General features: G+C 33.2%; 1 protein-coding gene across 4 annotated transcripts in view; it reads right to left on the bottom strand.

Annotated features, from left to right (window-relative positions):
* The window catches only part of LOC140169646 (potassium voltage-gated channel unc-103-like), a 335,180-nt gene that overhangs the window by 100,889 nt on the left and 207,121 nt on the right, over nucleotides 1–27,170 (bottom strand). Inside the window, exon 1 of one of the 4 annotated variants that reach the window (XM_072192929.1) lies at nucleotides 8,288–8,767. The exons of the other annotated variants lie outside the window; for them this stretch is intronic. The gene's annotated coding sequence lies outside the window, so the exon portion shown is untranslated. Of the gene's footprint in view, nucleotides 1–8,287; nucleotides 8,768–27,170 lie in introns of those variants that run through there. 4 annotated transcript variants of the gene reach the window in all.

The following is a 27,170-nucleotide window of genomic DNA, read 5'->3' as shown; positions in this document are numbered from 1 at the left end:
ATCCTGCCTGGCTTTGGTTTGGAACAATTCAATTAGTTATGAGATTACTGCAGCAATGTGCTGAGGTCAGTTGGGGAATAGCCTGGTCAAGCTATGGACAGAGGATATGAAAGGTTGATGAGTACAGCTTGTGTTATCCTGTAAGGTACTATTTATTGTTAGAAGTGGATGATCAGATCGAGAAAGGCAATAGAATATATTGCGATTCTGTTAAACACATTTTATTTTTGATACAATTATGCAAATAAGAATACGCCTGCACAGATTGAAATACAGAGAAAAAAAAAGAAGTCCATAATTGCTGATCCTGGTTCCGATGGTTATATGTGGTAGACTTGGAGACTGCGCTTATACTGAGCCACGTCCTTGAATTTTGTATAATGGTTTATATGGGGCTTGTATTGGTAAGCGAAAATCTGTAAAGTGTTCAGAAGCCTGTGGATTGGCATCGTGTATTGTATACATCCCCAAATTTATTTATCATTATTAATTTATCCAACTCCATATGGAAAGACGAATTGTACAAAATGTAAACATGTTTGTCTTTCATAACAATCATTTTTACTGTGCTATTAAGCAAATCAGACTTAGCATACTCAGTCTATAATACAGAGAAAAGTAGTCTTAAAATAATTTTAGGTAGGTAGCATTTAGATAACATTTATCACATGTATAGTTCTGAAATATGTTTTAGTTTATTGTCAAACAACCTTTTAAGACATTTTCCATAAGGTCATCTGGAAACGGAGTTCTTTACTATCCTGCCTGCATGGCTTTGGTGACAATTAAATTAGTTATGAGAGTACCGCGGCAATGTAGTGAGGTCAAATGAGGGCAAGCTGGATGATTGAAGTCAATTGAGGAATAGCCTGGTCAAGCTGATATAGGCAGAGGACATGAATGATATAATAAAATGCACTACGCTCTAAATTTTGCAAAGGTTAAATGTAGTTGTGAACAAATAGTTGAACCGTTTGTTGCACTCTCTTGATGCTACGTACTTTGAATAAACATGTGTATATCCGGTACTTATATGAAATGATTGCTATTAAATGGCCATATGTCAAAATCAGTCTTTTGGTAAAGGGCTCGTTATTGTTAGAAAATAATTTCATTGCTCTTTATACAAATGTATACACCATGTATTTTTGGGACAATTATGTGTTAGTGCAATATAAATAGTCATGAAATTACTTTGACCAATTACAAGCCCTTTTCGAAAGACAATTGGCACATGTGGCTGTTTTTATTGGATTTATATTGTTATATAGGGACTGTATGTACACAGGTTTATTCAAAGTACGTAGCATCAAGACAGTGCAACAAACGGTTCAACTATTTGTTCGCAACTACATTATCCGTTGCAAAATTTGTATTTGCTATTAGAAATGCAAACTTTGTCTGGAACGATTAAAACGTCAGCTGGAGCAATGCAATTGACTATTAACACAATGTTGTAATCTTTGTCAACAATTTTTCAACTACTTGATAACTTAAAAATTTGTGTTTTTCTATAGTTATGCCTATAACATTTTATTGGAAGTTTATATATTTATCTCTTTCGGGGTGAATTTATAACGTCATCTGCAAACGAAGCTCTTCACTGTTTTATCTGGCTTTGCTTTGGAACAATTAAATTAGTAGCTAGGTAACTGTGTACAGTGATGCACTGAGGCCAATGCATTGGTCGAGCTGATTGGTCAGGGGTTCTGCGTGTTTGAAGTGAGCGCCTGTGATTGTCTTTAAATGCATTAATTGTCATACAATAAATATAATATTTATAAAATATTCAATCATTCATTACAGGGGAGAACAAATTGAAATCAAATTAAAAAACCCACAATGAATAGCAAAAGGATTAATCAATTTTTTGTATCAAATCAGTTAATGTTATAGACGTCACTATGATTGGTAACTGTAAATAAACAGACACCAACACGAAAGATATATAAAAATAAGGTATGCATGCAAATAGAAAGACCTCAATATCATCAATATCTCGATTTTACCAAAATGTTTGATTAAATTCCATCTCTTTACTATGAAACCCCGACCTTGAGTCGATATTTTCATTTATTAACAAATTTATCCAAATTCGAGGAAAAAATATATGCTATATGCATCTTTTCAAAATAGACTCAGAATATAAAAATCAATACTTCAGCTTGTTATTGTATTTCTCTACGGTTATTTCTAATATACATTTGTCATGACCTTCTAGTCATAAGTAAATAAAATACTAAATTATTCCACCATAAATATATCTGATTGAATTCTCAGATACGCATATACAAACGTATTTCAAAACAAACATCTACAAAATCTATTCCAAATTCTTTGTTTGGCCTGAAGTAGTTTTGGGACGTGTCTTAATAGTCACACAAGGTGTATTTGTTTTAAACTTAGCTGCGCTTACATCAGTTTTTAGGCACATTATATAAATAATATTACCCCAGATATTAATGTGTTTCAGATAAAATTGAAGAACAAAACCTGGAATAATCCACAGCAAATCTTGTATTTTCTTTTGATTTTAGCAAAATTAAGTAGCGCCATAATTTCTCCCATGTTGGGTTCAATTTATCAGTATTTAGTTATGTATAATCCAGAGATTAAAACTAAAAGCAGTGCGAATTTGTGAAACAAGTGAACACTTTTGCCTAAGGAGCTGATTGCTAAAGACATTTAAAGCCACGCTATTCAATTAACTGGTAGATTACACTTGCATTACGCCGACTATGTGGCCCGTTTAACTGCCTTAATTACTACGAGGTACGCACTTAAGTATTTTTGTGGCATTCACATGATTGTATAATCGTTAAATCGTAGATATATACTTCTAAATATATTTCTTTAACAATGTCTATCTAAAATAAAATTGCCTATACCATTTTATCAGAATTGAACACTTAACGAACATGATGAATCTGCCAAACAGTATGAGCACTTAACAGTGGTATTAAAAAGTACGAGAACAATGTTCTCTTGTGTAATACATTTGACAGCAGATGGCAACACAATGATGTTTGAAAATGTACGTGTTAATTTTCTGATTTACCACAATAGCTGTAAACAGGTATAGTGACATTGCATGTGTGATTAATATGAAGCATTTGTTCCATTCAGCCAAAAATAGAAACATTTTGTTCCTCAGTTTAAACCTTTTTTTTCCTCAGTTTCATCTAAAGCCAAAAAATTTCTGCTTTATAAATGTCAAATTCTGCTTTCTTTTACTTGTTCGCATACAATTTTTACGATTTTGACCTGATGTGTAATCCATATTAAGGTAAAACATTCTTTATTACGTTACATTTTGAAGCCGATTTTAATATTTATATCATTTTATTGATAATATTGTTAATTATTTTCATTTTTTGTGGGGTTTTGATGTTTTGTATCATTCTCTTTTTATGAAAACTGCACTTTCTGCTTTTCATCCTAAATTCTGCTTTATTCGCGGAAAATCTGCAACGCGGAAAACTTCAGGCTTTAGTTTAACCACTAGCCTATATCTTTCGATCTGCACCAAATTTGATCAATGTGTTTGTCTTACCGACTTTAGGTATACTCCCTCCTCTTACTTCCTGTTTATCGTTCTTCTCATAGTCCTTTCTCTTTCAGTCTTTATGTGTCACCACCCTCCTCTCCAATCCATCTCCCCTCTCTTTCTCTTTATGTTGCCTTTGAGTATCTTTCAATCTTTCAGTCATTTGGCTATTCCAGTTGATGACCATACACCCTATGGAAGACACGACCTTAATCTTTCACAAGGAGCCTGAATTTCAAATGGGGTTTTCTGAATGGGGTCATGCCCGACCTGTTTGGAAGATTAATGACGTGTTTTATAGGGGTGCATGGATTTAAACGTGAACATAGCACTTTTTTTTTTCTCTGTAGCTCTATATTTTCCTTACAACTTTTCTTCTATACTTCTCCCTCTCCCTCTCTCCCCTCTGTCTCTCTATTTCTTCCCCCTCTCTCTCGACCTCATTCTCTTCCCCTCTCTCTATCTCTCTTAATGTACCAGAAGATCTATCTCTCCCATCTCCCCCTCCCTTGTCGATATATTTCTTCACTCTTCATTTACTTGTCATTTGTCAATTCTCAGCAAATTAAGTAAAAACCATGCCAAGCTGAATACAGCAGCGTCGATATATCGTGTGTAAGTCTTAATTAACAAGATTCGGCAAAGGATTTAATTAGTAACTGGATTACATCAGTTCAGAGAAGCGAAAGAGAACAGAGCTGATGAGAAATCTATTTGCGTGAAGGTGCTTCTGAGACGGGTTCTGAGAATTCCAATAAGTATAGGTAATTGATACGAGAAGGAAGATAATGTAGGGCCAGTGATATAAAATATGATTGATACTGGCTTAAAATGATACCCTATAGATGTAATCGATATGGATATGTATAAGAGACTCGTTTGAAATTGTACAAAATACAGTCATAAGTGTTCAAAATATAACCACATGTGCACGTAATGGGAAAAAATATATATTAGTTTGATATCAGAAATAGTAAGTTGATCTGAATCTGTAGAAATTGTACCAATCGAAATTGCTCAATCTGAAATTTGACACGTTTTTAAAACTGCATTTAATAACATTGAGAAAATTCACAAATAATCCAATGCACTATAGTTTTTTTCAGAATTGCTGTAACGTATATTAATATGTAATATTAAAGTTTGTTATATTCAAAAACCGAGCTGTTAATAAAATTCAAACATGTTTAAAGAATATGTTTGCACTGCAATTATAATGATGCTTCTGTGAATGATATTTGTAATAAAGTGCAATATGCTAGTATAGAATCACGTACAATTTATTTGACTATAAAAATATAGGCCTATTTAGAGTACATTGTGTATTTTTAAATGACTTAAGCGCGCCTATAAGTATTTATGTATATTATTATTATTTATTTAAAATAGACTTGGTGATTTATTAAAGCGACGCACACTCGTCAGAATTGCATATTCTGACGAGTGTAGGTCGGCTTCGCCTGGCTTGCATGAAACAATATTGTAAATAATGCTTTAATAAATCACCAAGTCTATTTTAAATATATTCCAGCTCCCTTCTTGGTTGAGCACTTTACTGTGGATGATTTACCTTACTTGGATTTATTTATTATTATTATTATTATTATTAGTGTTAGTGTTATTATTATTGTTGTTGTTGTTATTTTTATTATTATTATTATTATTATTATTATTATTATTATTATTAGTGTTATTAATGTTATTATTATTAGTATATACATATTAAACGACTAGTTACTCAAATCCAACTCTACCACACCCCGACATATTGAAAGCTAGTTAATTAAAAAGCATGACACTTTGTACATATATAGATGTTTATATTAATTAGTTGTTCCAATTTTAAGTAGAATATTTGATGCTGTTGAAAGTAATTTTAAGTATACGTGCATGGATGACACGCTATCGTCTTACTTCCCAATTACTTATACCAACTTTGAGCACGAAAATTAAATAATATCAATTTGATTTGATTTACCTGTTACTATAAATACACGAATATTTTGTAAAGACGTAGAAAGAATATGAGTAACCGACATGTCATGAAATAAATTAAATCAATCTGGCTCCTTTCAGAAAATAACTGACGCTGTACACACTGTTAAATTTGACCTATACAAATATGTAAGATGGGGTATAGCATGTGCTACTTGAAGCGAACGTAAAAATACTGTCAGAAAAAGGGAACTGAATAAAATAATTCTAATTATATTCTTATATAAACAATTAAAAATGAAATATATTTGGAATACAGAAGTAAAGGAAGGGAAATACAATTATATTAAATATATTCTGTATAACAACAATTGATGAAATATTTTGAGAGCTATTTGTAAATGTCAATTAGCATGACCATGTTAAGCAGTCCAGTCCAGTGGGTCAGTTAACTAATGAAATCGGGTTCCAGACGCAACGTACTATAGCAAAGTTGAAAAAGGTACGTTAAGTTCCAGTATAATTTCCAAAATTCAGCAGGGTTATGTTCATACACACAAACTTATATTTGCATGTTGAGAACATCACATGTTCCACCTATACCACCCCACCACACTTCTCGAATACACCCTCCTACACTCCAGTAGGCTACTTTAACCTACTATAACCTCTTCTTACACCCACCCCTACATAATATTAACAATAGTGAAAGCAGGCTTATAGTCCATCGAACACAACACGTTTTGCAGACAACGTGTAAAGGTCGGGTTTAACATACATTTTGTAATATATAGACGTGGTTTTTTTTTCAAACATTTTTGAAAACTTGCTGCAAAATATTCTAATACTTTTTAAGTGTTGATAAAATATTACGCAAACATGTTTGACAATAACATTTTGCAACATCATTAAATTGTTGGTGTAGCATTTTTGTCTATGAAACGAAACGTTTTCATGACCTTTACATAACTATTTAAATGCTATTAAAACGTTTTAACCAAAAACAATAACACATTGCACGTTTCAAAAATAATTATTTTATGTTCGCTAAGAATACAATGTAAAGCAATATACCTCGAAAAGAGAAACTTTAGCTTAAACGAATAATTTAAGAAAAGGGGAGGCAGTTAGATTTTACTTGTTTATGTTTAAAATTATATCTTCCATGATTATGTTAAGCTTTATAAACTACATTTGGAAGTGCCAACAATATTGATATTTGTAGGTTGCGAGTCACAAGAATCCAATGTCAGGCAAACTTATAAAAAGACTGCTCTGATGCAACCCATCAATATATCTCAACAACAATACAGCTCTTCATGAATTATTCAAATCGAATTGAATTCCAATAAATGCAATTAAGTAAACCCACTATAAACATAGCATAGCAATGGATGTAACGTTGGATAGTCAGAACTGTCAAATATGACAATTTTTATGATTGATGTGTGTTCTGTTTTTGTAGAAAAATAACGTTAAATTCGTTAAAAAAGATGTCTTTGTGATAATTAGCATAGGTAGGCTATATTAGCATTATCATGCGTTGATAAATGTGTTGCTATTAATAGTATAATGTATACCATTTCAGTACCATTTAACGAACTAATCTTAAAAACATTTTAGTTGCAATTAAGCGAGGTTCATTTAATGACATATTTGATTCTTCTTATTCAGATGATTTGTTCTATAATTAATTGATTAGGTGATATTTTATCATTAACATTGTCATGATTGGCGTAACAAACCAGAAGTAGATATAGTACACTCAATCTGTTCTCCCGCGATGATTAATGAAGTTTCAGTACTATAACAATATACACAACGCGTCCTTTTTGCCGGGAGAGTTTCAACAATATTGTTGCTGTAAATTGCTTTACACAGGGATTCTTTCATTAAACGTACATGTATTGAAGTAACAATGAGACACATTATTTGAAAAAAGTTAGTCATATTTGAGAAGATACACCGGCGTTCTAAAGCAAATACCCAAAGAAGCCATTGGGGGCTTGAGAAGTTATATTTGTGGAGAGGAAATTTAATTTACCAATGTTTAAACAAGGCATTTTCATATAGGCCTACCTGGGGTATTTATATATAGTATGTTATTCACGCAGTGCATCAAGTATTAAATATCAAAACGAAATTGATATACCAAAAAAGCAGCGTTTGTAAAAACGAGTTATTAAGTTACTGATGTATACAGATCACAATAATACACAAACCTATATTATACTATTTTTAAATTATTTATTTATTTATTTATTTATTTATTTATTTATTTATTTATTTATTTATTTATTTATTTATTTATTTATTTATTTATTTATTTATTTATTTATTTATTTATTTATTTATTTATTTATTTATTTATTTATTTATTTATTTATTTTTTGTCTTTTGTTTTTCTGGAGGCTAAAATTACCCTAAAATTTCACCATAATCCAAAAATCTGAAAAATCTGACATATTTTCTAAAAAAGTTCAACCTAAATTAATAATTTTAATAATTTTTTAAATAAAAAAAACAGCTGATTTACATGAGTTTAGCATTTTTTCTTAAAATTCTCAATCCAAAACGCAAATTCTGGGTCGGGCCCCATAGAACAGGGTTTTTTATCGCTTAAGTGAAATAAATGTAGCCAGCAATGGAAACGCAGTTCAGAATCCAAAAGCGATGGATCAGAAAAAATAAGAAGAACAACATATAAGGGGAGACTGAAAAGTACAAAAAAGAAAGAAGAAACAACAACAACACGCAACAGTAACAGTCTTGTATAAAATTATAGGCTATGTCGGTTAAACGTACCTTTATCAACTTTCGAAGAGTCCTTACAAGAAGGTCAATGCAACAGCCCGATGTAATGTACACTTTCCGTTTTTATTAATAAAATCCTCTTGTGCGTTGTATTCCTATTGTCGACAACCTCTGGGGCTTATAAGCAAAGTTAAGCACTTGAATTACACGCCAAACTCCCATTAGAAAATTACAAATATAGTTTTTGACAAAAGACGTATCGCTCCAAAACAGTCGTCGTCTGTCACAGTATGACAGTGGTGTGATGTGGTTATCAAAACAGACATGCAATACAAAAATAGCAATAGCAAACTGAAATTGGCACGCATCAGATAAGGTTGTTTCACCGACATGTATTGGAAAGAGTGTGTGTTGTGATCGGTGCATGGAAGAGTGGTTCTAAATCTCATTGATTTTTGTTCGAGTATTATGTTATCGAAGGAAACGTCACTTCACGCGGCCCGTAACAATCGCCGCCTGTGTTTATTGATGGGAAATTTGAAGCCTGTGAGTGAACTGCGCATGCGTGGTTAATAGAACGCGGTAGGAATGACACAAAACTTTATTTCATTACGTACAAGTGACCCTGGACATTATAAGATTTAGTCTTCCCGTCAAATGTCAATTTTGTGTGATATATTGCATATAGTGTATAGTAACTGGGGCTGGTATCACCATCATCATCACTTCAGTTAATTTTTGTGGGCTTGAGATTGATGAGGATGCGACAGGAAGACGAACAAATATAGACACATTGAATAACTAAAAAGTCCGTAACGATTACAATGTTTAAAAAAACGAACATTAAAATAATGTTGTTGATGGTGGGGAGAGGGAAGGCGGAATACCTAGTCATAAAGAAATTACTATTATTCGCAGCAAGAAAAAAAGGAAAGAAAATTACAGCTATTTTTAAAACATCATTATTTATATAAGGCAGGTAACTCAAGAAGAAAAACAACAAACACACGTAAAAATGATAACATTAACTGCATAATATTATTACGATTGTAAAATCTATGAGAGAAAATCATTCTGTTACGTTTGCTAATTCCCTATAGCTTTTAGTGCTATACATAGGCAAACCATTCCATCATCCATAACTACATTTGTCATGTTTGTTTTACTACAAGAGCTAAATTCTCATAACACTTACCGTGTGTGAAAACAAGATTCTATTGAGTCCCCATCATGTTATTTCATATGTATGACTCGATAAACCAAAATGAGGAATAAGTCGCAAAAGTTGTTTTTGTGATACGAGATGATTTGCTACTCACATCTATATTCTTTAACTTATAAAATATAAAATATTTTCTATTATAACTTGGCTTCCTTATGTCACATTTTTATTGCATTTGCATCAAATTAAATCTGATTAAAAGTCCTTTAGCATGATAGAAACATCGTATAATTGACTTCAAAACTAAATTATCCTCATTTTAGTCGCTTAGGTCACTGAGTATGTATGGGCGACACAATATGTCCTTGAACACAGTTACAAATCGAAGATATGAAATCAATTATATTTAATAATGCTGCAAATTTTATATATCTAGGCCTAACGTATGTAGCGAGTCTTCGATAGTTATTATGTGCTACGAGCAGGTGTTGGACTGAAATAAAAATCAAACGTATTGATTCCATACTTGTATAGTTCCAGGACGATAATTTCATAATCATATTACACACGTGGTCGCATACAATCCTGTTCCATGTTAACCTTTACAAATGATGAACTTGACCTGAAGTTTATATCAAGCTTCTCTTAATTGTAATAGGTTGTATCCATATTTTGGATCTTAAGCTATCTTGCTTTCCTTTAGTTTGGTAAAGGGTGAATATTTTGATCTAACCAATGGTGAAATGATACAAAACTATCATGCTACCTCTCTATAATCAGTTTCTTTATTATTTTTTTTAAATAACACATTTATATCTATGGACATGCATCAACTTATTTTCTGTTTGGTGTATATTATGAGAAAAATTTGTTATTGACGTTGTTGTTTAGGCGCTTGTTTGCAGAGAGTTAAAACAAATGTATTACGTTCAAAAGAATTATGGTAAATCATTTAAGACAACCGACCTCCAAACATAACCCCTCACCCTAACCCTAACCTCTAACCCCTAACCCCTGACCCTAATAGCATATGATGATGTTTCTGTCTTAATTAAATACCACATCTACCAGAATTATTGTCCTTCCATATTATTACTTTTGAATGTACCATGTATACATTGATCGCTTTGCAAATGAACAGTCTGCTGTTAATTGCCATTGTTTATAAGTAAAAATAAACAGTATCACATAGCAATCAATAATTGGTACATTGTCAGTAGTAATTCATATTAATCAATGAACATTAATTAAATTAATTCTAAAGTGCGTTTCGTTAATCATTAATGTTTTTATTATATATGTAATATTCGTCAATTTGACTTTGCTTCTGCGTTTAATATTAATGATCAACCTTCTTACTTCCGGTGTCTTTATATAAATACGCGTGAATCGATTGAAATGTGTAATTCCTATTTCCAACCATTCTTCTGTAATTTTAGTCACCTTTAAAATAAGTTTGTCTCTTTTTGTGTTACCTTTTTACTTCCATAAAATGGGCAATTCCAGTTAAAATCCATATACCCCATATGGAAGACATGACCTAAATTTTTACACAGGGACTGTGAATTTCAAATGTGGTTGACAGAATGGTTGACTCAATTTGAAATCTGCACCCCTTGTGTGGGAGATTAAGGTCATGTCTTCCATGAGGCATATGTATATCAACTGGAAGAGCCCAAAGTATCTTTAACATGGAGATGTCTTTAATGCCTTGTGCTTTCTTGTAAAGACGAAACCACATTCAATCAGTATCTCGTGGACCTAGTGAGTGGTGTAGCATTTATAACATGGTCCCCCAAACCAGGCACATGTCGAAGTTGCACCTTTTTTTTTTTATATATTATTTTGATGCAGCTGTAAAGAGGAGCAAGAAGGGTTGAAGAATTTTTAGTATAGGGTTTTTTGTACCATGTTCATGGACTTTTAAAGTTATGTTACTAATTGTTAGATGTTTTTTGTTACTTGTTTTGATACGATTCTGAGAAAAAAACAACACTAACAACAATCATGCCTTTCTTCAATCGGATATCTACATTTGCCGATAACGTGGTTTTTAATCAGACATATGCTATCTACTGAAGAAAGCAAACATTATCATTTTATGGTACAATGCTAGACAAGTTGCTATGTTGTTATCTACTGTAGATAGCAAACATCTTATTATGCAATGCTATCTATATTTGTAGACAACACGTTTTATTAAGCAAACATATGCTATGTTGTTATCTACTGAAGATAGCAAACATTGACATCTTATAGTGCAATGATATCTATATTTGAAGACAACGTGTTTTTTAATCAGACATGTTGCTATGTTGTTATCTACTGAAGATAGCAAACATTAATATCTTATGGTACAATGCTAGACAAGTAGCTACTTTAGTATGTTGTTATCTACTGTAGATAGCAAACATTAGCATCTTATGGTGCAATGCTATCTATATTGGTAGACAACGTGTTTTTAACCAGACAAATGATATGTTGCTATCTACTGAAGATAGCAAACATTAGCATCTTATAGCGTAATGCTATCTATATTATTTTGTAGACAACATGTCTTATTAATCAGACATAATTTTTTTGGGGGTTTTTTTGGGGGGGTTGGAGCTTTTTTGTACTAGGAAGTACAAAGCAAGTATAAAGCTATTTGTTTGTGCTACAAAATTTCATTCATATTTTTGTTTTCTATAAATTTGTATTCTTAAAGGTAAAATAATATGTAGTAAGTGTAAAGTGTCTAGATGCGAGGTTTTTCCACAGCCTCCAGCATGTATGTTCTATGATTTGCTCGTATTTGCACAGTGTTCATGTTTTGCTGAAATAAACTCGTATAAAGAGTTTACCTCAAAATTATGTCCGCCGACATGTGTCTGGTTTCGTTGAAGCTGACAACATTTGTGTTTTAGTATTGCATTCACACACCTAATACATCTATCGCTTCACATTTAGTCCCTGCAATTTAAGGCTTTAATGCAGAGTAATGAGAGTTGAACACTTTGAGAACCAGGTGATGAAATATGTGAACTCAGCTCCTTGTCTATGTAGAGACATAGTGGATGGGAATTACCGTATTGCCTTAAGATCTATATACAAAGTAACGTGCTATGTATAGTAGTGAGGCATCCAAGCTATCTTTAGATATATATGTCTACTAGCATTCTAATGGGGAATGGTGATAAAATAAAGAAGACAGGGTTAAGAATCTAATATTTACTTTATTTTATTTAAATATTTTGCCGTTTAAGAGAAGACGTGTGTCGGGGATAATATTTAATAATATTATGATAAATAAAATCAATCAGTTGTGATAAAATGTGCCATTGGGCTATTGAGTTGAAATCCATACAACCCCATGGAATACATAACCGTAATCTACCAAACAGGAGTGTGAATTTCAAATGGGGTTACCAGAATGGATGACTCCGTTTGAAATCTTCACCCAATGCGCAGTTAGATTAAGGTCACGTGTCCATAGGGGTGTATGTATTATAACTGGAATTGTCCATTTTAGTCTGGTTTTGACCAAAATATATTAAAATTAGCCTCAAATGATCTCAACCCATGGGCATCGCACCATCGCGTAACATCTGAAATTGCTCATTGAGGAAAATTAATTATATTTGAAAATTGTATATATAGTTTTGTAAATATTTGTTCTAATATGGTATTGTGAATGATAAAACAGCATGACAAACAATGTTAAGTAGTAATATCTGTCAATACAATATTAAATTCTTAAAGGCACACCAATTGCACATTCTCTGAACAAACTACAAAGAGGATTTTCTTTATAGATTGTGCAATTCTTATATAAAAATATGCGTCCGATTAAGAAGGGACAGAGTACTCGTGTAGTACATATTTAGTCAATTTCCACCAAAATACCCACTTATATCAAGTCCACAGTTGCCCTTAAAACATACTGGGACAATTTTCTTAAAATCATAAATGACCTTATATCGCAAAGTATCATCAAACGATACATTCCCCTTTGAGCACCTATAGAACCCCTATTTGGCTTTGTCATAAATAAGACTTCTAAAATAGTTCTTTCAATGTCCAAGAAAATATTCCTTGGTTTGGGTGCTGGGGCACTCGTGCATCACTGTCATAAAACATTGTTATAGCGCATCCCTCATAAATAGGTGGACTACTTAAAACAATTCAAAGGTATTCAAAACTTGAATTGGTATGCCGTACCATAGCAAAGCTGGCGTACAAGTTCATGTCAAGCCTACCAACACCATCAGAAGTATGCAGAAGTGCGACTGGTCGTGTGTAATATACGGTAACGGTATCTCTTGTAACAACTGTGCATCCCAGTATGTAGGCGAAACTGAAAGACCTCTTCGCAAGCGCCTCACAGAACACAAAAGGCCTTCTTCCCCTTTAGGGGCTCACCTTAATTCTGAAAGACACGAATTTAACACTGACAATGTCAAAATGCTCGACTCCGACTCAAGATGGCTTCAGAGGGGCATCAATGAAGCGTATTACATAGCGGCCTTGGACCCCGACCTCAAGCAAGACAAAGGGAGACACGTGCTATATGGCGTCTACACCGATCATCAAGTCATGTGACCGCGGGTTACCACGTGGGTCACATGACTAGGTGTTTACCGCTCTACCTCATTTTCTGATGAAATCCCATGGATCTGAGATGATCAAGTAAGTCAAATATTTGTTGAGAGAACTGTTTAAAATCTCCGTTTATCACGTATTCAAAACTTGTTTCCTTAAGGGTTCTCAAAGCGACTTTTTCAGGTTAGCCCGGCTGAAAAGTAAGCAACACCTCCACCAACTATCATGTGTGCGTAATGCCATGGGTCTGTACAGGCATAAAGCTATTATATGCGTTTACGAACTTTTATCATGTTTATAGAGCCCATAAACCTATAAACATAAAGTGACAAATTGTTGTTTTCGTTTGCTACACACTGTATTTATTAAATACAAACTACGGGACCAACCAAATACACCTGAAGAGTGGTTTGAACGAAATGCGGATCTAATCTGCATATTCTTGTAAGGAATTGCCAGTATTGAGACATAAATTTTGGCCAAGCCATTGTGAAAAATGATTCTTAATGTGAATGCATCTGTAAAACCGATAGAAAAAGGTAAAACAGGGAACTGAATCAAAGTGTGACAGTAAGTCGTGGAACTTGCTGGTATCAAACCATACTGAAAATTAGTTTCTACATTAGGTTGAGGCGCCCTTTTTAACGTGAACTTTGGACACTTAATTATTTTATTGATTTTTCACCCGGGTAAGTCAGGTGGAAAATAAATAAAATAATTAAACATATAAAGCTAATGCTAAATAGGGCGCAGCTGCCTAATGTATAACAAACAGCGATTGTTTTTGACATTTCGCTTTAAGGAAATATTTATAAAATAACAATTTTCACTATTTTACCGAAATCTTACCGAATAAAAGTTCGTAAACAAATAGTATATAATTATGGCAGGCATTATTCAATGAATTATTTTTACATATGACAGAAGGTGTATGTCACGCCAAGATGAGACCCCTTAAGTAGATGAAACAAGTTAAATATTTGGATACGTTTTATTTTGAAATGTGCCTAAGAAGGGATAAACTTCCATCTACTGGATGATCCACGGTTAAAGAGAGAAAGAGAGAGATTCGCATATTCCCTATGGCTTTTTACGTCTTCAAGTTGATGAATTATTACATTGCTTACGTAAAGCAACATACAAAGCAACAATACACAAATATTCCTTCAATTATTAATTTTCTTACCGAAAAATGTAATTGCCGGTGCATGGTTAGGGCTTTAATGAAATTACTAAATTTACAATTAGATTAGATGCTAGCGCATCAGACACATTCATTTCATTTTCATCTGAAAAAATCCTTTTTGATCATCACATGAAAAAACAACCGCCAGAATAAACAACTTGGTGGATTCTTTGCATACCGTATGTCTGCATATTTATTTGTTTCATTCATTCATTCATTCATTCATTCATTAATTCATTCATTCATTCATTCATTCATTCATTCATTCATTCATTCATTCATTCATTCATTCATTCATTCATTCTTTCATTCGTTTATATATTCAATAATTCATTAATTCATAAGTCAGTTACTTCAGTCATTCATTCATTCATTCAGTCATATATTTCTTTCTTTCTTTCTTTCTTTCTTTCTTTCTTTCTTTCTTTCTTTCTTTCTTTCTTTCTTTCTTTCTTTCTTTCTTTCTTTCTTTCTTTCTTTCTTTCTTTCTTTCTTTCTTTCTTTCTTTCTTTCTTTCTTTCTTTCTTTCTTCTTTACACACTTCATGCAACTTCTTACGAGCCATTTCATATTCACCATACTTTTCCAAGCATAACCCGGAGATGCACAACAACGCCAGGCAATATGGTTGACATTTTCTAAATTGAATTATCTACAGCAATAAGATTCAGTTAAAAAGTTCACACTATGGATGTAATTTCAGGTATCACCTTTCGCGACGCTAGGTAGGTGTGTGGCGATCAATATGCACTCAAACGGTGAGACGAATCGGTTTAAAAGGGTGCATACGCGGGTAAGAGGGAAACTTATAAACTATTATAGCTAGAATAAAGTGATATATCTTTCGACGTTGTCTACATAATTTGTCACAGCAACTTTGTAGTATATTCTGTCCTGTCGCTAGAATACAGCATAGAACGATAGTATTACTTATATGAATTGGGTACATTAATTAAGGATGTTATATTTTGGAATATTGACATGATACCTGATTTATTAAATTATACATAATGTTTCCATGAAATAAAGCTTGCAGATTTACTCGTTTCATAACAAAAATATCGTAATATTTGTATTTATTTTCTGTTGACCGAACGAAATTACAGCACGTACAGTGTGAGTCTTATGGCTGTATATTGTACATAATCATACATAACTCGCACTTGCAAACGAAAAATCGGAATCAACTGAACTGTTGGGAATAGATTTGTTTTCGTGGACTATATTTATCCAAATATACCATAAAGAGAGGATGCAATAATCACAAAATATCATCACTATCTTCATCCTTATCTTCTTATTGTATTCCCTATTTTAGAAACATAACATTGAGTTTACTCCACATCAAGATCAAAACTATGCTACATAAGACCCCATAATTCTTTGTTATCATATGTAATTCCCGAGACAAGTTCTTATCCCATAAGACACTATAATATTCACACAATAATTCCCGTATTACGAACATCTCCTTCGCTGTCACGAGGAATTACTTTTGCTGACAGCACATTCGCTACCATTTAACTTACATGTAACCCAACTTCCAATTCAATTCTCTTCCAGTGTTATGAAATGTTATTGTATTGTGTTATATCATTTGCCTTTTATTCAATCTACCCAACACTATAAAAACACAATATACTTGATTCATTTTTATTAATTTCAGGTCTATGTTTTCTATCTACAGAATTGAGCACGAAACGAGTGAGGGCAAATCAAATACTACACTCGATTCTATGGAGAGATTTTTGTGTTCTATAAATATTGTCCCAGCTCTTCTGAGATCCCATGACGTTTATGTTACCATCCGTGTATTGACTTTATAGCAAACATTCCGCTGAAACCGACAATCTTATTCTCTATTTAACAATCGAGACGAGGGAGTACTCCCAAGCTCTTAACCATTTTTATCTTTACATTTCTAACATTCTCGTAAAGAAAACCCAAAGGACTTGATCAGAAGTATATATGAGTTAAAGAATCCTCTTGATGACTTTTACTCCCCACTTTGAACCGTGAAAAGAATTTCAGGGATTTTCAAGTTCGAATTTGATTTATCAAGAACATTATTCGTAGTGGGTCTCATTTTAATCTTGACGCGTAAGTCTGTTCCGGGAATTCTGTACTTGGCTGAGAATATTATTGTTTAACTTACTGAAATGAAAGCTCTCAAGATCGATAGTTTTCATAGTTTAAATGGCTAGTGATAATTTATGTTTAAAAAGTAAAAAGTAACAGACGGAAGTAATTGCTGAAGCCCCGACACACTATACTCCCGTTGTAAGAGACATTTGTTTTCCGTTTTTACACAATCTGCATTCTATGGCTAATTGTGGCCCACATCGCCAAACACATGATTTTAGGTCAAATGGCATCGCGTTGGGCTATTCCGGTTTCAAACCCTACACCCCCTATGGAAGACATGACCTTAATCGTTAAGTATCGGTAACGATATATAAGAAGATTCATCTGATATACACAACTCGTATACGTACGTATATGTCTTCCAGAAAGGCTGGGTTGAGTTTACACTGCTTCGATTTATTCTCATAGCCTTGGGTCTTTCTTCTAGGAATGTAATCAATTTGTGGGAAAATTCACGATAAAATTGCGTCGGTGCCCACCAGACTTTTTCATGGTGATAAGATTCATGAGGAATATTTTTCCTTATTGCTTGCGTTAGTTTTGCTCTATGTATGTATATTTGTTACTTCAAATGCTAAGTGGTATCTGAATTTGAAAATAGCATTATTTAGGCTGTATTATTGTTTTCATTTATTTGTTATTTATTTGACAAAGATAATTAAAATAAGATGTAGTAATTTAGACCAAATACAACATTTATTTGCCAAATACAACATTTTAAATATAGAAGATATGTATTCTCTTGAACTCGGTGTATTTATGTACAAGAATTCCATACATGACTTACCTAATTCATTTAATGAGTATTTTACCAAACGTTCTGACATTCATGACTACCAGACAAGACGAAATAATGATCTCCAGTTAACAAAAAATAAAAGAGTTTTTCCGACAATTCCATTCGAACGAGCGGGCCCATACTTTGGAACTCTATAGATAAAAAAATTAAAAACTCAAAGTCCATAAAACATTTCCGCAAACAGCTTAAACAAAAACTTATCTCCAATTACAATTAGGCCATTCTCGAGCACTGTAATTTGTCATGTCTGTTAGTCATTTTTATTTATATTTGATGATTTCATAATCTTTGTTATGTTTTTTCGTAAGGCCAAGGCAATTCTCAGGCCTTATTGGCCTTCCTGCCTTTTCCGCCATATTGTGTGTCTTTTGTACTTTATTGTAATTGATATAATTTTGATGTAGTTGTATATTTTTATATATGGAAATAAACAAATGAATGAAAAGACTTGGTATGATATTATCTTTTGCGTTCTTCAAAATCATGTTTAATAGAACATGCCAAAGGCAGGTAAAATCATATTAATATTGTTACCTTTTAAAGCAATACTAACGTATCAAAAACGAGCAATAATTATATTCTACTTCATGTTGGCTATTTAATACAATGCGTTATTAGGCTAATAATAGAATATCACATCATTTAATTTGGCCCAATATCAAACATATGCGTGCTATATTGATCATTATTGTGTGATTACTTTATGTTTCCTTTATACCGTAAAACCCCGTCTACAAGCATATATAGTGTTTTTTATAAAAGCTGAATTAATTCGAAGCAAGCGTTAATATACCAATACAATAGATCGGTCTTAAAATAATACTTGTTTGTATATGCTTGGATCCGTAATTTATTTGCTCTAACTCCATAATGGCGACTGGATTAATGTAGCTTTCATCAGAAGCACACTATATGCTTGTAGACGGGGTTTTACGGTATGTTAATACAACACAGTATATAGTTTTGATTGACAGGTACACAATACTTTCAATTTGATAATCCGTTTCTTGTTAGTTAAATTAGATCAAATATGGTTTTATGAATAAAAAATCCAAAACGACAATCAATAAGAATGCTGCAATTTCTGTCCCTTATATGTGATAACGAAAACCCTCCATTTTGTTTGTAAGTAAGAAAGCTAACATCAATTCGACAGTAAACGTTTCCCTTAATAAGTTACGCAAGGGCCACAGTCGTAAAGAATTCAAAAGGCTAAAGGTGTTCCGATGCTGGGCGGTTTGAAGGTCGGTAGCCAGAGGGCAAACATAGTCGATATTTTTCCGAACCTCACCAGAACTCATCAAATTAAGTCGACGCCTCAAGGGATATAATATGCCTTAAGTTACCAAGAGACGTGTAAAGAAAACACAAGGTAGACCAAGAAAAGGTGGAGAAAGAAAATGTATATAAAAAGATTATGTTTAGAAGTAGCAGAAAAATACAAATGTATGAAACGTCTTTTTTAAGATAAAAGAAAGCCGAGGCACTCCGATGTCGTTTTGCTGTCGTTTCCTTTTAAGTAAGAGTTACGACAAGCAAAGAGAAGGAAACATAAGGGAGCGAAAAAAATGCGTTGTTTTACAGAATTTGACGTAATGCTTCAGATGAAAGAGAGCCGATTTTTACAGCATAGTTAGTTTCACTTTGATAAAAAACATCGGATCACTTTTGTGATAATTTCACAACATCACTCTTAGGAATATAATGTGATATTACAATATTGGTATAATGAAAGGTTATACACATTTAACTCATTTTGGTACACAATTAGAAATTATTATTTTTATTATATTACCATGCGTTCAGCCAAATTACTTTAATTTGGAACAAATCACGAAAACGACTTTCCAGTCAAGTAAGCGCAGTAGGGCATCAGACTTCAAGTGATCTTGAGCTCGAGTCTAAGGGATCTTGAATAATGCGCTCCTAAAAATAATGGCTCCAACCTGAAATTCCTCTGAATATTGAACTACCTGTCTGATTGCCTCAGTTTAGCCTTACGTTACTCGGGGAAATGATCCTGTTTGTGATGATTAGATGTAGATTGAACAGGAGACTGTGCCTATAGATGAGTTGACATCTGACGTCAATGCCTGACAGTATTCGCATGCATCATCACAATTTCCATTGTTTTTGCCTGCATGGCAGTATGCGCGCGCATCATATTTTGTTCAGGTCTCGTGTTTTTAAAACTCCCGCCACATCACAATAAGGCCATTGAACAGTGTAGTGGTTGCTTGGGATTCACTCAAGCATATCGATATACCAGTCCCTTGCCTTTGTTGATAAACATTGAGGTCAACTCATCTATATTGAGTTGCGTCCATTTGGTAAAATGTATATATTTAAAATCCAAAAAAAGGGAAAAGAAGAAACTACTGAGCCGAAACAGTGGAAACAAATTACCAACGATTGGTATCAGGATCAATAGAATACAGAATTTTGAAATATTGAGTCCATTTTTTCACTACACATAACATAAAGAAGAACGAGTTAATGTCGCCCAGCTGTATATTACGCCATGTGTTACCGCGGTTCTGTGACATGCACTTATTCACGTTTATGTTGATAGATGAAGAATAACTGGTAAAATGTAGAGCAAGGCATTATGTGTTTTCCATACATCTGTGTCACCTATTTTCGATTTAATACCATATATAAACTAAAACGGAGACAGAGCAACATCGAAACCATTGTTCAAACAGGCGTATTTTGAATAGAAGCTCGAGACGCGAGAGACCACACAGTTCCTTTAATTCCGTTTTGCCAGTTAAAACATGTTTCTTTTGACATTCTATCGCAGTATGTTTTCGTAATAAAAATGTATATTTGATCAACAACAAGCTGTGAGTCTCACAGGGGAATTCTAGCGATATGATCAAGAGTTTGTTAACAGACACTGATTCGGGTATGAATTTAAATGAGATTTGGGGGTATGTTATTTAGACTCTGAATTAAACGCTACCCGTATGCTGCATCTTATGAATATAAAAAGCAGATTTAGGAGCATGGGGCGATGCAGAGAGTGGAGAGTGAGACAAAATAAGTATCTTCGCAAAAACGACTTCCAACGACAAAGTGGCTTATTCTCCACTCATAGTGTGAAATCCATAATGCAAATAGGGGATTTTATACAGCAGGTTTCGGTTGAAGGAAACAGGAAGGTCATACGACTTCAAAATCCTTTTAGACCACTCTAAAATGAACTCATTCTTAAGCAGGAGTAAGATTGGATTGGGAGCAGCAGTAAATACAGAAGGCAGTCAATCCAATTTTCAAAGCTTATTGGAATCTGATTGAAATTCAAAATTAAGCTTCACTGTGATTTAGAATACGGTTGGCTAGATTTCACATTCTAACATTCTTTTAGTAGAAGGACTCGGTTCATTGTGATATGGGTCATTCAATGTAAATACAATGAAATTGGCAACGGAAATTTCTCTCCTTTATGTCCAATATTGAGCAACAAAAAGAGATGTTCTTAGGATGCGATGAAGATACATACCATCAATTTGTACAACTTTGCTCGTGGTTCGTCGTTTTAATGTATAAAATAACCTCTAGCTGAGACGAATAATGAGTGAAAGACTAATGGAATTGCTTTTTGAACTCGTAATTTGGTTGAAGAACATACAGCTAGTGTCTATATACCATCATGGTAAACGTCAAACAAGTTTTGTTATTTAAGCTTGAGGGATGATTTCGCTGGGCAGATTGACCGTATGTATGTAAATACGATGCAACTTACTTACTAAGTTCGTGAAGAAATACATGAAAATTGCCAATGAAGTGTAAGTAATGTCTTTCTTTCTTTTTTCTTTCTTTCTTTCTTTCTTTCTTTCTTTCTTTCTTTCTTTCTTCTTTACACACTTCATGTAACTTCTTACAAGCCATTTCATATTCACCATACTTTTCCAAGCATAACCTGGAGATGCACAACAACGCCAGGCAATATGGTTGACATTTTCTAAATTGAATTATCTACAGCAATAAGATTCAGTTAAAAAGTTCACACTATGGATGTAATTTCAGGTATCACCTTTCGCGACGCTAGGTAGGTGTGTGGCGATCAATATGCACTCAAACGGTGAGAAGAATCGGTTTAAAAGGGTGCATACGGGGGTAAGAGGGAAATTTTAATCTTGTATATTATATAGCCAGAATTAAATGGTATATCTCAACGTTCCTTATATTTCAAAAGGTTACTTTGAAAGTAGTGTATTTTTTCCTGTCGCTGGAATATTGTGTAGAACGACTTTATTACTTAATTGAATTCGGTACGTTTAGGATGAAATGTAGAGGAATATTTTCATTTCATTGTGCTTCAGTTGAGAACATTCATGAAGATAAATCATCATCAATCATTACAAATATAATCATAGTTAACAATTGTTAAAAGACAATAGTATAGAATTCAACGTACACCAAGAGATCAAAACTCTGTCACATAAGTCCATACAATTCTTTTAAGTATTATCAGCTGTCATTTTCAAGTTTGTATCCTAAGGCACAGTCACGGGGAATTATATACTTTTGCTGACAGCACATACACTACCATTGAACTTCCACGTAACCCAACTTCCACTTAAATTCTCTTCAAGTGTTATGAAATGTTATTGTATTGTGTTATATCATTTGCCTTTTATTCAATCTAACCAACACTTTAAAACACGTCATACTTGATCAAATGCTTTATTAACATCAAGTCTACATTACATATCAACCGAAATTAGCACGAAACGAGTGAGGGCAACTCAAATACTACAGTCGATTCTATGGAGAGATTTTTGTGTTCTCTAAAATCAGAGGTCCCATGTCGGTTATGTTACATTCCATATATTGACTTTATAGCAAACATTCCGCTGCAACCGATAATCTTATTCTCCATTATTTTACAGTTGAGACGAGGGAATACACCCCACTTCTAAACCAATTTTTCTTTACATTTGTTCTATGAAATAAACCCCATAGGACTTTGTCAGAAGTATAAATGAATTGAAGAACCATTTGAACAACCTTTACTCTCCACTTGAACAGGAAAAGAATTTCAGGAATTTTGATGTTCGATGTGATTTATCACGAAGTTATTTTGAACATTATTGTAAGTGGTTCCCATTTCACTCCTGTATGCTTGAGTTGGGAACATTAGTATTTTGCTTTCTTTGCTGGAAGTTCTCAAGATCGATCGTTTAAATGGCTAGGGATGGTTAATGTTTATTTATGTCCTTCTCTTTATAAGCAGTGAAAGGCAAATAATCGCAGAACTCTAAAGCACTGTCACACAATTTTGCCGTTGCAAGAAACACACATAGGTTTAAGTTCTATACACTTGTCACAACCATGGACTAATTATTGCCTAATTGTATGCTTAAGTTTTAAAGGTCGGCATTCACCAATTTCTGCATTTCCTATAGAATTATTCTTTTAGATTCAGATTTATGTCAAATGGCTAAAAATAATATTCTTGTGATGTACCAGAATTAAGCGAACAATAGCCGTGTTAATAATATGTGACCGTACAGCACGAATGAGCCGTAAATGTCCTCAATTGTATTCCGAGTTACAGTGTAAAATGGGCATGAAGGTCATATTCATAGGTATTTCAATTTCGTGCGACGTGTATCTCATTAAATGCGTTACACCTAGCACCAAATTGAGGTACCAATGAATACGACCTTCATGCCCATTTTACACTGTAACTCGGAATACAATTGAGGACATTTACGGCTCATTCGTGCTGTATGGTCACATATAGCATCAAATTGTTTGATAAAACAATCATGCTATTACTAAAAATATTTTCAAAACTCAGTATACAATGGTAACTACTACATGCTTCCATCGTCATACAAATTATATCGGATAAAGTTGAACTACATTCTAATTCTCAGCTCGTCCCTACTTTTCAATTAAAATGATCAATTCGGAACACGATATATTTCCAAACCTATTTTTACTGTATATATTTAAAAAATCACGAAGAATCCGGTCCGTAACAATTTCAATAACTTGTGATATATCAGAATTGTTCCCTCTTTTAAAGATAAAAAAGTATCGGCGACGATATATAAGAAGGTTCATCTGATATATACAACTCGTATACGTACGTATATGTCTTCCAGAAAGGCTGGGTTGAGTTTACACTGCTTCGATTTATTCTCATAGCCTTGGGTCTTTCTTCTAGGAATGTAATCAATTTGTGGGAAAATTCGCGACAAAATTGCGTCGGTGCCCACGAGCCTTTTTTCATGGTGATAAGATTCATGCGGTTTTTTTCCTTATCGCTTGCGTAGATTCTGTTCCATGTACGTATGCTTGTTACTATAAATGCTAAGTAGTTTATGAATTTGAAACAAGCATGGGTTGGGTTGAACTTATGAAATAATTTATCTGTGATTTATATGATATAAAGAAATTAAAATTACCTTTAATTGTACTGATAAATATATTTCATGAGGAAAAACCTCAACCTTTCCACACTCACTATCACTAAAAATTCTTCCCCACTAACACTAAAAGACGTTAAGATCTCAGATGAAAGAGAGTCAATGTTTACAACATAGTCATTTGAACTTTTCATTTCATAATTTCACAACAACTTAATGTGATATTAGAATTAAAAGTATAATAAAAAGTTAGACATATTCTGAGCACCTTGCTTCATTATTAGAATTTATATCGTTTTATTACCATGCTTATAGCCAAAGGATTTTTAAATCCTTTGGCTATAAGCATGGTAATAAAACATTAAAGTTTAATCAACATAGTTCGTGGAAAAGACAAAAATTGTTGACCGAAACAGCAAACCCAAACATGATATTTGTGCATATTAGAATTTTGAAATTAGTTCTAATTCTTTTGAAATTTCAATTCCGTCGGCTCTTTTCAGAAAGCGTTAATATATGCCGTGTACCTGTATATTACGTTATATCCTACATGCTTCTTTAACATCCAATTATTTACGCCTATGTTGACAGCGACAGAATAACAGTCAAATGTAGGGCAATGCATTATGTGTTTTTACATAAATCTGTGTCACCTAGTTCCGTTTTAAGCCAAAAATAAACTAAAATGAGGAGACAGAGGAAACCATTGATCACACACATGTAAGTTTAGCCTAGTATCGCAAGACGCGAGGAACCGTAGAGTTCCTTTAATACCGACTTGCTAGTTAAAACATGTTTCTTAAACATTCTATCGCAGTATGTTTTCGATCGCAATAAAAATGTATATTTGATCAAAAGCAAGCTGTGAGTCTCACATGGGAATTCTTGAGATATGACCAGGACATCTCTTGTAGACACTGATTTAGGTATGAATATAAATGAAATTTGTGTATGTTATTTAGACTCTGAATTAACCGCTACCTGTATGCTACATCCCATGTATTTAAAAGGGCAGACTGAGATGGGAATAGAGAGAAAAAATAAGTCTCTTCGATAAACTACTTCCGACGACAAACTGGCTTATTCTCAGCTCATAGTTTGAAATCCATAATGTAAAAAGGGGATTTTATACAGAAGGTTTCGGATGAAGGAAATGAGAAGTTTATACGATTTCAAAATCCTTTTATACCACTCTAAAATGAAATCATTCTTAAGCAGGAGAGATATTGGAAACAATGGCAAATACAGAAGGCAGTAAATCAAATTTTCAAAGATTATTGTGAATCTGATTGAAATTCAAATTAAAGCTGCACTATGATTTAGAACACGGTTGACTAGATTTCACATTCTAATATTCCTTTTAGTAGAAGTTTTCAAGGATCTAGTTCATTGTGATCTGGGTCATTCAATGTATGTTCTTTGCAATTTGCAACATAAATTACTTTCATTTTTGTCCAATATTGACCAAGAAAAAGAATCACGTAAGAGAGAAGATATTGTTAAGATGCATTGCGACGGAGATATCATCAATTTGTACAACTTTGCTCGTGGTTCAGCGTTTTAATGTATAAAATAACCCCTAGCTAACAGACGAATAATGAGTGAAAGACTAATGGATTTGCTTTTTGAACTCGCAATTTGGTTGAAGAAGATGCAGCTATATATTATGATTCTATGCACCATCATGGTAAACGTCAAGCAAGTTGCGTTTCTTAAGCTTAAAGGCTGATTTGGTTGGATAGATTGACCGTATATATATATAATTGAAGACCGAAGTAAAAAAGAATAGTTTGCGTCTGACATTAGGGCAAAAGCGCGACGTGATTGGTTGCTAACATGTGCAGTACAGCATTTTTGGTCTGGTTGAAAGGACGTCATACGCAAACTAGTCTTTTTTTATTCAGTCTTCAATTATACCACTTAAGTTCTTGAAGAATATACAAGGGGAAAGGAATGCAATAAAATATCAGTAGGTAATGTCTTAACAGTATGGAAGATGTAATACTTTTTTCCTTAAACTGAATTGTGAAAATTGTGTATACTTAATATTATAATGTAATCAAAAATATAAAAGTTGATATAAAAGTAGGGAAAAACAACTTTTATGAGCATCTAATTGCCTATGTTCCTTGTATGGCATATGATTTGGGATCATGCTATTACTAATAATTAAATCGTGCAATATATAAACATAAACACATACACATATAAACATACCGTCATCCACCCACATACACCCCAAACAAAACCACAACCACACACGCGATGTAGGTTTTCCTGGTTTTGGACATCGTAATAAATAAATAAAATGTTATTCAGCAACCAACGTCACAGGCACACACATAGACAGCGAGAATAGATAAAAATCAATCAATCAATCAATCAATCAATCAATCAATCAATCAATCAATCAATCAATCAATCAATCAATCAATCAATCATCAATCAATTAATCAATCAATCCGTGTATTCATACGTCATTTGTGTATTTAACTAATCATTCATTCAATAATTCATTGATTTCTGTGTTTATTCTTTACTAGTATTTTGTTCTCTCTTTCATTCTTTTTCTTTTCTTTATTGCTTTCTTTTTATCTTTCGTTCGTTCATTCTTTCTTTCTTTCGTTCTTTCGTTCTTTCGTTCTTTCATTCTTTCTTTCTTTCTTTCGTTATTT

The sequence above is a fragment of the Amphiura filiformis genome, chromosome 14 (assembly GCF_039555335.1).
Source record: "Amphiura filiformis chromosome 14, Afil_fr2py, whole genome shotgun sequence".
NCBI lineage: Eukaryota > Metazoa > Echinodermata > Ophiuroidea > Amphilepidida > Amphiuridae > Amphiura > Amphiura filiformis.
Note: the sequence above shows the minus strand (reverse complement) of the source record. Positions and strands in the feature narration are given on the sequence as shown.